Raw genomic sequence first — 13,371 nt, 5'->3', positions numbered from 1 at the left:
AGGAAGAGGAATCAGGGAAGAAGAACAGAGACGAGAAAAAGTGGAAGAAAACTTCGTAAAACCCTTATGTTTCTTTTGACCCTGTGCTAAAACACCCAAACAGAGATCGTGGTAGGAAAGAAGAAGAGGACAAGGTATTCAGAACCCCAATCGTCATAAATAAGGAATAACCTTAAAAGGATAAAAACAAAAGAAAAAAGTAAAGTTGAATGATCTTCCTCGAAAAGTGTGTAAAGGTTCACCGAAAATAATTTTTGAGGAAACTCTATAGACATTAAAGTTCAGATTATTAGCGTAATAAAATGAGGAAGGAATTAAGCGTAAGGTATTTGTTAGCAGATAGAATTTGGTCGAAAATTACTAAGTAAGATTTATAGATATGAATCGGGCGGTTCTGATGGATCGACCGAGACAAAAGAGCAGGCTAGTGTGTCGACCAAAAGCTTATCATAACGAGTCAAATAATATACACTATAATAAAACTCCATTAGACACGATTAATACAAGAAAAGGACAAATGAAGACACAAGGGTAAACCGGTCGAGTAAAATAAATCGACCAATATTAAGGACATCATAATAAAGATGTGTTAAATCGGGCGAGATATGACTAAATTATGAAATAATCTTGATATTTATCGTCCTCATAAATCGATCAAGACGTGAAAGCTATTAGGAAAGATCGTATGATGAAAAACCAAACAACATTGGATACATTTATATGAAACAAATGGCTATCATGAGAAAGAGTAAAATTAACGACAAAAAGGGAATAGTCAGCGTTAATTGAATTATCATTACAGAGTTTCGATCCTCTTTACGAGAACTTAAATCTAAGTTAGAGTCACTTAGGGTACAAATCAGGAGATCTGTTCTCAATAAGTCTGCGACGGTTCATGAAATTGGGAGGAGGGACACGAGCTAAGTAGCCCTCCTCTCCTAATTGTTGAATCGCTCCTTTTGCTCCCGCAGAAGGCGGATAGGATGGACTTCACGATTGACCTATTGAATTCTGGAGACTCGATCATGGCAGTGGCCCGCTCCTTGTAACGGATATCTTCGCCACCCTTGAAAACCACTAAAAACAATTGAGAAGTCTTCAATTCAGCTTCTTTTTCAGAAACCTCGGTATTGACGGAGTTAAGGGAAGTACTCAAGGAAATTATGTCATCTTCCCTCAGTTGCAGGGCTTTGAGTTTTTCATTAATTCGCTTCATAATTATCCTTTAGTTCACCAAGTTTGGAAGTCAATTCTTGGTTAAGGTCCGTAACCGATTTAAATTTTGTCTGAAGACTTTCAATTTGTGCTTCGGGTTGTTCCTTGGCGGCAGCAGAAAATGCAGCAGAAGATAATTCAGCAATCTCTTGTTTTAGCTTATCATTTTCTGATCTCAACCTCTTGTTCTCCGTGTATAAGTTGTGCATTAGTCGAGAAAAACCCATATTTTCTATCCATCGCTGGAAATATAATGAAAAACCATAAAGTAACAGTTGAGAAATAGAAAATAGGTGTTAACAAGCATACATGATTCTCCTTATGAGAGAAGCGATCAATTGCCTCAGGAATAGAGAGCTCTTCAAAAAGGGGACGAACTTCATCCCAAGAGCTGGCAAAAGAACCCCCTAATAATATGGGGAGAATAGGAATAGTAGAGGAACCAGCCGAGAAGGAAGAAGTAGGAATAGATGGGGGGGGCAAAGACTAAGTAAGAAGAAGGTGAGGAAGGTAACGATCCAGAGGTTGGAATAGATAGAGGAAAAGTAAAAGAGACATCACCAGAGGCGCTGGCATGGGAGAAACGCGAAGCAGGAAAATGAAGAGAAGGGTAGAGCTCCGCCAATGTAGGCTCATCAGAAGGAAGGCCAGCCGAAGCAAAACCTTCTGAAACCAGCTCGTCAGTCGGAAGGATGAGCCTCCTTTTCGAAGGAGGAGCCCTGGTAAGTTTACGCCCTGGACGCTTGCCCGTGGAAATTTCAGTTATCGATTTACCAGAACTACCAGGAGACGTGAGCTCAATGAGGGGAAGAGGTGCAGATGAAGAGACAGCAGCAGCCGCTAGAGAGGTAACATCGGGTACAGGATTGGGAAGGATCTCTGCGGAGGGGCCTTCAGGAGCTTCAAGAGCTTCAAGAATGCCCGAAGAACTGGGTGCTTCAACTAAAGGGGTTGGTTCTTCGATTGGAGGAGGAGGAGTAATAGCAGCCAGAAGTTCGGCTTCCTGGGCGCGAAGTATGTCTTCCTCCACACGTATTTCTTCATCAATCAAAGCATCATAAAAGTTCTCCACTGCACAGAAAATAAAAATAGTTTAGGCAATTAAAAGCAAGAATAGAGAAACAAGGTGTAACCTAAAGCGATTGGAGTATCAGGTCTGACGGGGCTTAAACCAAATAGGTATAGAAGATCAACCCTCAACCATTTAGGGATAGAAAGTCGGTGGCCTAATAACTTCTCACAATAAATAGGAAAAGAGGGAAGAAGATGAAACTCTTTAACGTCGGGCAAAGGAGGTAAGAAGGATTTCCAGGCATGAGACCAAGGAATGGGTCCTGGAAACTTCAAGAAAAAAAACGGGACTTCTAAGCTTTGAGAGACGAAGGCATATCCCCAAAAACGACCATTTTAGTCCGCGACTGGAATAAGAAAACACTAGGTTCCGAGCACTTGGGATAAGAAAACATGAAGAAATTTTGAGGAGTAGGAGGAATATCTCGTAAGCGAAATAGCATGTAGGTGCCACATAGATAACGAAACGCATTGGGGGCAAATTGCTGCAGAGGAATATCGAAATATTGGCTTAGTTCGATCAAGAAAGGGGGGATAGGAAACCTTAAACCCCCTATCAACTGGTCCTTGAGGACGATCAGTTGATTTTGGGATTATGATACTGTATTCCCGGGGAATTTCATACTGACGACGGATAGCTATTCTCGCATTTTTATTAAAGGAAGAAGACATATGGACATACCAAGGAGCAATTGCTTCCTCAGCCATGGACAAAAATATAGGCTAGGGAAACAATAGATTACTTACTGAAGATAAGAAAGGGGATTGTCGAGAAACGGTGAGCACGGGGTCAGGTTGAAGGCAGCAACAGGAAAAGAACGCTAGAGAAAAAGAAAGAAGAGACAAAGTTTAAAAGGAGACGAAGGGTTTAGGGTTCGAAAAGCACAAAACTGTCGTCAGATCAAAATACTTTTATTACAGCAGACGCTTAGGATCGCAATAGAAAGACAAAAGACCCACGTGACGTGGCGGTCAGATAAAGTATGTGTCATACCATCATAAAAACATTTATAGCGGATGTGATAGGTCGGATCACGCTGGGGTTGGTAGTGTCTCGGGGTATGCTTCTAACATTCTCTCACCTGAAGGAAAACCAATCACCAGCCAGGAAGCTTCGAAAGAAGACGTGATTAACTGGACATGAAAAAGCGAAAAAGGTTGGTTTTCTTGACTAAAGTCCAAGCTAAGGACAAAAACATTTAAGGATGAAGGTCTAGGCGAATGACAGATTTTGAATTAACGTCCTTATGAAATATAAACTAATATTGATCGAAATAATTTTATATTAGCCGATATGACTTTGATTATAATATTAGTCGTGATATAGAAGTATGCCAATAGTTAAGACAGCCTTGGTCATGATAAATATGTAGAATACAGCATTACATTTACTCTAGTAAATTACAGAAGGATTCCATAGAATCATTTAATTCAATACAAGAGTCTGTTGTTACACTTAGAATCTGATCAAATACATAATGATACATTTTCCCTCAGAACAGTAAGCCTCAGACAAATAACAAAGTTCACAAACGCAAGCTCTCACAACACTTAGAAAATTTCAGTCCCACCGGATTCAAACTTACCATGGAGCATAAATGGAAATATCTCACTTCGCCCAAGCTTGCCAAGGCACATAAGTGGCAATATTCTGCCCGGGACGAAGAAAGCAACAAAAACAGAAAAGCTCAAGGGCAACGAGATAGGGAAACATTTATTCATTCCATGATGGAAAAGTAAATGTAAAAACCACTTCCCCTCTCAAGCCCTAGAGCTCGGCAAGTGAAGCAACCAAGTATAGCCCAAGGGTAACATGTGTTGTGCCCTTCACACAACACCCCTGGGTCATTTGGCTGCCACTCTATGAGTAGCAAAAGTCTCTCTGAAGTTCCTTGAGTCCTTTAGAGCATCGACATCTTTGGATGAAAAATCTGAACTGTGAAGCTTCATCTCTTAAGACAATCCCTTAAACTCTAGAGGTAGCAGGAACAAAAATCCCAATAAACTCATATATAGATCTCACCTGGTCCAACAAAAGTCGCCCCCAAAGGGGAGGATCCGAGACCATAACCTTAGCAATAAAAGGTGGCAAGGAAGGAAAAGAACTGAGATGGGTTGTGGATGAAGAGAAGGTTGTAGCCCTATTTAAATGAGCAAAAGGCTCACAGAATTGCTATACTTGATTTACTAAGACAGTGGTACACAAAATCTGTGAGGTCATTTCAATATCTGGAGCAGAGTCACGAGTAGGAAAAGACAAAACCAGACTTATGTCTAGTCAGCCGTCTACACCTCCTTCGACTAGACTTGAAGGGAAGGCTAGTGATATGGGTAAGGTTCTGTGGGTCCCTGATAAGAAAAGAAAAGGGGGTAAGAAAACCAAGAAGATAAGCCAATATCGACCGGGATATATCTCCAAGGGAGTTAAGTTTATATTGGCCAGGATACACCTCCCAGGGGGAGTTAGGTTTAGCCCGGCCGGGACATACCTCCCCGGGGAAGCTAGGCTAATATCGACCGGGATATACCTCCCAATGGGAGTTAGTTTTATATCGGCCGGGATATACCTCCCAAAGGGAGTTGGTTTTATATCGGCCGGGGCATACATCCCAGAGGGAGTTAGGCTAATATCGGCCGGGGCATACCTTGAAGGGGGAGTTAGGTTTATATTGATCTAAATATACTTCCCAAGAGGAAGATCTATACACCTCAAAGGAGGTAGGATAATATCGGCCGATACATACGAAGTAAGTCTATATCGACCAAAATATTCCACCCAGGAGGAAGATCTACATAGGCAAGCTAATACCGGTCGGTGTAACGCCCGCCCTCCCTGCTACTCAAAGGGACGGGGCTACTTACTTACTTAACCATTCCAGGATACATACATATTCAAAAATTCTTTCTTATAACTTAAAGCAGCGGAAATGTCATAGAGTTATACTAGAATGAAACATAAATACAATGGTTCTTGTCAGACATAACAAAACATTATAGCAGGTCTTATTCGTCCCAGCCGAGCCACTGCCACACACACCTCCTTGCCTCTTCTGCAGCTCCCCTAGGTCATCCATCCCTTACCTTTATCTGTGGTACAAGGAAGTAAGCTATGAGCACACGGGCTCAGTAAGATTCTTTCCTACTCACAAAAATCCGTATCTCAAGCATAATCATACAAGCATATCATCAATGCACAAATAACATAATCATCACTATGTGAGCATGGATTCTTATCATAACATATTCTTATGAATCTTGTTTCTAACATATCATAAACAAAGTAATCATAAGAGGTGAACCATGGGAAACATAACATATCATGAACATGGAAAGAAACATATCATATAAGAATGGGTGCATTATGCAAAATGCCTTTTTAAAACATATGCCATGTTGAGTGCAAAATGTCTTTATGCATATCCTTTAATACTTGGACATAATATCATCATCATGAGGGCCCGGCTTGTACCACATACATACATAAATGCGCGCAATCCCTAGGACAGGGTAGCTAGCCCCGAACCTACTAGGGATCTAGACCCGTTCATAGTCCGTCAGTCTAGGGGCGTACTAAGGAGCCCAACCCTTTTTACTAGACCCGTTCATAGTCCGTCGGTCTAGGGCGCTTATGGAGCCCACCCTTGGTACAAGCCATACAAAGTAAAGTACATGTCATGCATATCATATCATCATAATTGCCATATCATATCATCATTAGGTCATGCTCTTGTCTTAACATGAAGAGTGCTCTTAATCCCAACTTAAGGGAAGCAACTCTTTGTCATTTTCTTATCATATCATAAGACATGCATTCTTGGCACATGACCATCATATAAAACCATTATCATGCTTTGTTCATAAGCTTACATAGATAAGCATGCAACATGTTGAAATCATACATACTTGAGCACATAATCATCATAAGGATCATATCATGCATAATTCATAACATACATAATCAACATGTTACTGATCTTATAATAAAGCATGCACACTTAACATAAAACATATCATAAACAAATTCATGGCTTGCTAAGTTTAAGTTAAAAACTTTCTTGAATTCTAAGTTATAGTCATGTCCGAAAGTTCATAACAAAAGAATACTCCAAAGCCACATACAACATGAATACTTAGCAAATCTTATAACATATCATAAGGAGTCTATGAACATACTAAATTAGGTTTTGAGTTTCATGGACCCTAACGCCTTATCATAGCCGAAACATCATAACAAGAAGTAAACTTCTAAGCAACACATGAACATAAATACTTAGCTACATTGTTAACATATCATAAGGAAGTCTATGAGCATGCCAGATTAGGTTTTGAGCTTTGTGAAACCCTAAATTATTATCATGGCCGAAACTTCATAAGCCAAGGATGTACACTTCTAAACAACATATAGCATGAACACCTAGCTAATTCCATCATATATCATAAAGAAGTCCATAAGTACACTAAATTAGGTTTTGGAGCTTCATGAACCCGAAGGATTCATCATGGCCGAAACTCCATCATGTAGAAAATGAACTCCTATGCAACATATAAGTAAAAGTTTCTATCCCATTTTATAACATATCATCAAGGAACCTATGAGCATACTAACTTAGGTTTTTGGGCTTCATGAACCCTAAAAATTATCATAGCCAAAACATCATGCAACAAGAAGTGGACTTCTAATAAATCTCTTAACATGAATACTTAGCCAATTTGATAACATATCACAAGGAAACTTATAAACATGCTAAATTAGGTTTAGAGCTTTATGAAACCCAAAATCACTATCTTGGCCGAAACTTCACAACTAGGAAATAAACTTATGAACAACATGTAGACATAAATCTTTTTAGTTAATTTCATAACATATCACATGGAGGTCTATGATCATACTAAATTAGGTTTTAGAGTTTCATAACCCCTAATGTTTCCATCATGGCCGAAACTTCTCCAAGCAAAAACATAGCTTCTAATCAACATATGAACATGAATCTTTAACAAATTTCATAACCTATCATAAATAAATCTATGAGCAAGTTAGATTAGGTTTTAAGCCTCATGAACCCTATATTTCTATCATGGCCGAACCCTTCTTCAAGCAAGAACAAAATCTCTAGATAACATATGAACATGAATCTCTAGCAACTTTTATAACACATCATAAATAAACCTAAGAGCAAGTTAGATTAGGTTTAAGCCTCATGAACCCTATATTTTTTATCATGGCCGAACCCTTCTTCAAGCAAGAACAAAATCTCTAGATAACATATGAACATGAATCTCTAGTAACTTTCATAACACATCATAAATAAACCTAAGAGCAAGTTAGATTAGGTTTAAGCCTCATGAACCCTATATTTTTTATCATGGCCAAAACTTATAACAAGGAGAGAAAGTTAATAAACATCTCAATAAGAAGATCAAGCTTAACATCACACACATAATTTCCTTTCTAACTAAAATCATATCATAACCTATCAAGTTCATAAGCATGGTTTCTTCTCTTGTTTTATTTCAAATTCTTAGAGTTTGAGTCCTTCGAGAAAACCGTAAGCAACTTGTACCACAGGTGAGGGAATACTTACATCCTTATTTGCTTAAGGGAAAGAGATCTTGCTTGTGGAGCCTTCCTAGAGAGGGGTCTTCTTTGTTTTTGGGTTTCGGTAAGGAGAGGTGGGGGAGGTTTCTTGGTCACGGTGAGGAAGAGGAGGGAGAAGGAAGAGGAGCAAATGAGTTTTCCTCTTTAATTTTCCCTTTTATTCATCATGAGAGGAGGAAGGGAAAATGTACCTTTCCTTCTCCTTTCTTTTACTTCTCCTTAATGAGAAGAGGAAGCAAGAGTCCTCTTTTCTTTTGAGAGGGAGAAGGCAACTCTAACTTCTCCTTCTCAATGGAAAATCTCTTTTCCTATCCTTAACTATATTGTCACTTCTTTCTTTAACAATAATTTCTCTTGGTCTATTGGTTAACACATGCATATATCTAGTAAGAGATCCAAGGTTCAAGCCTTGGTCATCTCTCTTTTTAGTTCTATTTTTATTTTTATTATTTTTGCCATTTCAACATAAGGCCTATTTTTATTCATGATAAAAATATCTAAAATCTTGCTAAGTACTCTATGGGTGTTACAGTCCCCCATACCTCATAAAAGTTCGTCCTCGAACTTAAAATAATTCCGGATACTTCTGCTTCATATCGTCTTCTCGCTCCCATGTGGCTTCTTCGAACCGTTGATTTTGCCACAGGACCTTTACTAATGGTACTTCTTTGTTCCTTAGTCTTTTAATACTTCGATCCAATATCTGTACCGGTCGACTTACGTAACTTAGATCCTCTTGCACTTGTACGGTTTGCGGTTCGATCACCTGGTCCATGCTCGGAATACATTTATTTAACATCGAAACATGGAACACATTGTGAATAGTTGACATCTCCTGAGGTAGCGCTAGTTTGCAGGCCACCTTGCCCACCCTTTTCAGAACTTGATATGGGCCTACATAACGCGGGCTCAGTTTTCCTTTCTTTCCAAACCTCATCACTCCTTTCATAGGAGCTACCTTAAGGAACACTGCATCTCCGACAATGAATTCTAAGGGCCTTCGTCTCTTATCTGCATAACTCTTTTGTCGGCTCTGAGCTGTTTCTATTCTTTGGCGGATGTTCTGTATAGCACGGGTGGTGTTATCAATGAATTCTGTTTGAACTCCCATCTCCTTCTTTTCCCCACCTTCGTACCAGCATATAGGGGACCTACATTTCCTTCCGTACAGAGCCTCGTAGGGTGTCATTCCAATAGTAGCCTGATAACTATTGTTGTAGGCGAATTCGGCTAAACTTAAATATCGACACCAACTCCCTTTGAAATCTAAGGCGCAAGCTCGTAGCATGTCTTCTAGTACTTGATTTACCCTTTCTGTTTGTCCGTCCGTCTAGGGGTGGAAGGCAGCGCTGAACAATAGCTTGGTGCCAAGGGCTTTTTGAACACATTCCTAGAAATGTGAAACAAAATGACCATCTCGGTCAGAAATAATGGTCTTAGGAATCCCATGTAATCTGACAATTTCTTTGACGTATAATTGGGCTAATTGCTCAACAAAATAGGTCATCTTAATTGCCAGAAAGTGGCTAGATTTTGTCAATCTGTCCACGATTACCCATATAGCGTCATAACCATTTGTTGTCTTGGGTATACCCGAGATGAAATCCATAGATATATCTTCCCATTTCCATTCTGGAATTCGGATTGGTTGCAGTAATCCTCAAGGTCTCTGGTGTTATGCTTTAACCTGCTGGCAGGTCAAACAGGTACTGACATACTGAGCCACATCTCTTTTCATACCGGACCACCAGAATTTCTTTTTCAGATCTTGGTACATCTTAGTGGAACCCGGATGCATCACATAGGGTGTTGTATGGGCTTCTTCTAGTATTTTCTTTCGCAGCTCTGGATCCTCAGGAATACATAATCGGTCCTTGAGGTATAATATTCCACTATCTGCGATACGAAACCCGTCATTCTTTCCCTCTAAGGTTTCTTGCTTAATTCTTTGGAGACTTTGGTCACCAGTTTGCTTTTCTAATATATTGTCGAACAAGGTCGGTGCTAAGGTCAAAGTGGAGAGTTGTCCGGACATGTTTTCGACCCAATGACGCGTAATGTTCCCCGGCTTCTCACAAATTTTGACTATCGATTCGTCTTCAGTATTAAATAGGACTTTAGTATACTGACTAAAGTTAGGCAGATGACCTATGACGACGGTAGATGCTTTGGCCGCATCCTCCTTGGTGATGGAGAAAATTCTGGCATCCGTCGCTACTGGCGGAGCTTCCAATCTCCCTTGGCTTATCTGCGGGCCTTCTATCGTAGCTTGCATCATGTGTAGCTGTGGAAGCACACCTTTCTTCTGAACCTGCGGAGGGATAGATGTCTGGATCTGGGTAGGGCAGTTCCGAGCCATGTGTCCTTCCATTCCACAGTTGTAGCATCTGTTTGTACCTATACGGCATACCCCTCGGTGCTTCTTTCCGCAAGTAGTACACTGGGGAAACATGAGTTGCTTGCTGGCTGGACCACTCTTGGATTCACCCCATTGCTTCCTCTTGCCACTATGATTTCCTTTCCAGTTGGTTCGGTTACTTTGTGATTTCTGTCCCCCTGACTGAGTCTGATTCTTGCCCTCATTCATTGCCTTCTGATAGTGTTCCGTGATTAGGGCGCTGCTGATTAATTCTTCGGCGGTCTGCGGTCTGCGGTCTATTAACTCCGCCGGCTACGTTCAAGGCTATCTCAGGTCTGAGCATCTTCAGCATAAGTCTGACTCTTTCTCTCTCTGTACTGACCAACTCTGGGCACAGGCGTGCTAAGCGGTTGAATTTCTTAACGGCTTCATTGACGGATAGATCACCTTGCCGGAACTCGGTGAATTCATCATATTGTTTATTTGTGACTCGCATATGGAAAAATTCTTCGAAAAATTCTGTTTCAAAGTCTGTCCACATCATCTGATTTACCTGTCTTTTTGCCTTTACTCTGTCCCACCACATTCTGGCATCTCCAGTAAGGCAGAATGATGCACATTTAACCTTCTCGTGTTCAGGCCAATCCAGTAACTCTACTATGCTTTCCACAGTCTTGAACCAGGCCTGTGCGTCCCATGGTTCACAGTTTCCGGAGAAAGTTTCTGGCTTCAGTCTCTGCCATTCTATCAAATATGCCTCCTGACGAACCACTGGAGTTGGGCCTACCGGTGGTGCAGGTGCTGGTGGTACTGGAACAACAGTAGGTATTACTGGTACTACATTCTGGTGTCCTGGTGGAGTAACAGGATTTCCTTGTTGATTTAGCATAGCAGTGATCATTTGCTGTTGTTCCGTAACTTGACGCTGGAGCTCGGTAACTACATGCATCAAATCAGGTGGAGGCGCTGTTTCCTCTGCTATGGTATTACGTCTTCTAGCCATCCTTATCTTCATTAATGACAACATAGCTAGCGTAAGTTATTATCATTCCTAACCGGACTAACGAAAGGTCAATGTCATTTCTAATTAGTTGTAAATTTGTTGTGTTATTATCATTCCTAACCTACCATGATGCAACCTAAACTAAAATTGTAACTTAAAAGAATAAGTAATCATGCATACTACTAGAGTACCATAAAAATAATTAAATAAAACGAGCATAAACATTATGAATAAAATAAATAAATAGCTGAGCATAAGCATAAAAGAAATAACTAAATAAACTGAGCATGAGCATCATAAAATAAATAAATAAATACACTGAGCATAAACATCATGAGTAAAATAAATAAATAACTGAGCATAAGCATCATAAAGAAATAAATAAATTAACTGAACATGAGAATCATAAAGAAATCTTACTAAACATAAAAATAATTTCTTACTTGGAGCGGCAGAAAGAGACTCGGTGTGTGTGTAGTGGAAAGGCTAACCTCGCTCTGATACCAAACTGTAACGCCCGCCCTCCTTGCTACTCAAAGGGACGGGGCTACTTACTTACTTAACCATTCCAGGATACATACATATTCAAAAATTCTTTCTTATAACTTAAAGCAGCGGAAATGTCATAGAGTTATACTGAAATGAAACATAAATACAATGGTTCTGTTAGGCATAACAAAACATTATAGCAGGTCTTATTCGTCCCAGCCGAGCCACTGCCACACACACCTCCTTGCCTCTCCTGCAGCTCCCCTAGGTCATCGATCCCTTGCCTTTATCTGTGGTACAAGGAAGTAAGCTATGAGCACACGGGCTCAGTAAGATTCTTTCCTACTCACAAAAATCCGTATCACAAGCTTAATCATACAAGCATATCATCAATGCACAAATAACATAATCATCACTATGTGAGCATGGTTTCTTATCATAACATATTCTTATGAATCATGTTTCTAACATATCATAAACAAAGTAATCATATGAGGTGAACCATGGGAAACATAACATATCATGAACATGGAAAGAAACATATCATATAAAAATGGGTGCATTATGCAAAATGCCTTTTTAAAACATATGCCATGTTGAGTGCAAAATGTCTTTACACATATCTTTTAATACTTGAACATAATATCATCATCATGAGGGCCCGGCTTGTACCACATACATACATAAATGCGCGCAATCCCTAGGAAAGAGTTGCTAGCCCCGAACCTACTAGGGATCTAGACCCGTTCATAGTCCGTCGGTCTAGGGGCGTACTAAGGAGCCCATCCCTTTTTACTAGACCCGTTCATAGTCCGTCGGTCTAGGGGCGCTTATGGAGCCCACCCTTGGTACAAGCCATACAAAGTAAAGTACATGTCATGCATATCATATCATCATAATTGCCATATCATATCATCATAAGGTCATGCTCTTGTCTTAACATGAAGAGTGCTCTTAATCCCAACTTAAGAGAAGCAACTCTTTGTCATTTTCTTATCATATCATAAGACATGCATTCTTGGCACATGGCCATCATATAAAACCATTATCATGCTTGGTTCATAAGCTTACATAGATGAGCATGCAACATGTTGAAATCATACATACTTGAGCACATAATCATCATAAGGATCATATCATCCATAATTCATAACATACATAATCAACATGTTACTGATCTTATCATAAAGCATGCACACTTAACATAAAACATATCATAAACAAATTCATGGCTTGCTAAGTTTAAGTTAAAAACTTTCTTGAATTCTAAGTTATAGTCATGGCCGAAAGTTCATAACAAAAGAATACTCCAAAGCCACATACAACATGAATACTTAGCAAATCTTATAACATATCATAATGAGTCTATGAACATACTAAATTAGGTTTTGAGTTTCATGAACCCTAACACCTTAACATAGCCGAAACATCATAACAAGAAGTAAACTTCTAAGCAACACATGAACATAAATACTTAGCCACATTGTTAACATATCATAAGGAAGTCTATGAGCATGCCAGATTAGGTTTTGAGCTTTGTGAAACCCTAAATTATTATCATGGTCGAAACTTCATAAGCCAAGGATGTACACTTCTAAACAACATATAGCATGAACACCTAGCTAATTCCATCATATA

This window comes from Zingiber officinale, chromosome 5B, assembly GCF_018446385.1.
Source record: "Zingiber officinale cultivar Zhangliang chromosome 5B, Zo_v1.1, whole genome shotgun sequence".
NCBI classification, from domain to species: domain Eukaryota; kingdom Viridiplantae; phylum Streptophyta; class Magnoliopsida; order Zingiberales; family Zingiberaceae; genus Zingiber; species Zingiber officinale.
The sequence above is the reverse complement of the archived record's forward strand: the minus strand, read 5'-3'. Positions refer to the sequence as shown.